This window comes from Octopus bimaculoides, chromosome 6 (assembly GCF_001194135.2).
Source record: "Octopus bimaculoides isolate UCB-OBI-ISO-001 chromosome 6, ASM119413v2, whole genome shotgun sequence".
In the NCBI taxonomy this organism is placed as follows: domain Eukaryota; kingdom Metazoa; phylum Mollusca; class Cephalopoda; order Octopoda; family Octopodidae; genus Octopus; species Octopus bimaculoides.
Genome location: NC_068986.1, coordinates 85,046,042 through 85,047,326, shown reverse-complemented (window position 1 = coordinate 85,047,326; position 1,285 = coordinate 85,046,042). Strand labels below are relative to the sequence as shown.

The following is a 1,285-nucleotide window of genomic DNA, read 5'->3' as shown; positions in this document are numbered from 1 at the left end:
TAGGGGAGCTTCGACTTTTGTCCAGAACTCGAAATCCTGATACAAGTGTGTACAAATGCCAGACTATGCAGCACTTAGCTGTGTTGCCATGTTTAAAATATTTACCTGTTAGCCTGAATGGTGTTGTATTCTGTAATATTTTAAGTCCTATTAGTGGTTTAACTGGGTGTTTAACTGAAATTTCTAGGAAGTACACATCTTTTATGCCCTTGTGGTAACAGAAAATTTTAATTTTAAAGCTACCTAACGCTATTTAGTGCTTGCAACCAACATTATTATTGTTTTTCGTATAATCAAATCTTTAGATTTTTAATAAATTTCAAGTATACAAGACAATGAATGGTAAAATATTTATAGAATATTATTTACCTTCTGTTGCCGTTGACATTATGTTTGCCACTGAGGAGTCTCCTGTGGTTTTTTCGACTAGATAAAAAGGTAAGATAATATAATATACTTTTATAATGGAAGAGGAAACTGATAGATATTTGGATGTTCATTTTGAGTATGTTAACAACTGTACAGAACCATTAAGGGAGTTTGCAACCAATTGCTCCCTTTAAAAAAATATAGTCCAAAACTCTCCAGGACTCCTACTACTCTTGGAATCATGGAAACATGTTAAATATCATATTAAAGAAAAACATTCCACAAAATAAAGTTTCACAACTAAACGCAAAAGATCATAGTAACTAAAAACTGAAAATTGAAAAAAAATGAACCTCCTTATTGGGAAAACTACCAAACATTCCAACTTTTATTCCACACTAAAATCTGTATCCTATATTACATGTATATTTATTACCATTTATTTCGGGATTGGAAATGTTGTGGTTCGTGACCAAATCGCCCAAGTGCTGAGAGTTGCTAAAGGATTCTATCTTTAGATATGAATGAGGTACTTATGTGTACACATAACTCTTGCTTCTCTTTTTATTTTCCATGGGTGCTTGTACGTGTTTCATTTATAAGTTATCGTATTCCTTGCTGAAGAGGCCAAAATCAATGGGATTAATCCCTAAATTTATTCAATATAGAGGTAAAGATTTTTTTTAATTCTGTTAACTCGCCGTCAACGATCTCTGCAAACCTGTACTTATAGCGAATGAATATTGTAAGGTTGTGATTGACGATTTAAAGTCTATTCTCAGCATATTGGCATAGAATTATTCTTTCTTGTGCCCTTGTTTATAATTTACAATTTTAAATTAATTTTAATATGGTGGCCACTGTGATGGAATTTTTGGGGGATAAAAAATTTAGCCTACTTTAGAAGTATGTGTAT

At 31.9% G+C, this 1,285-nt stretch overlaps 1 long non-coding RNA gene across 1 annotated transcript in view; it reads right to left on the bottom strand.

Annotated features, from left to right (window-relative positions):
• Nucleotides 1-371: 371 nt before the first annotated feature.
• Nucleotides 372-1,285, bottom strand: part of LOC128248048 (uncharacterized) — a 16,335-nt gene continuing 15,421 nt past the window's right edge. The window contains exon 5 of the long non-coding RNA XR_008264320.1: nucleotides 372-426. This is a non-coding gene — a long non-coding RNA (uncharacterized LOC128248048). The remainder of the gene's footprint in view (nucleotides 427-1,285) is intronic.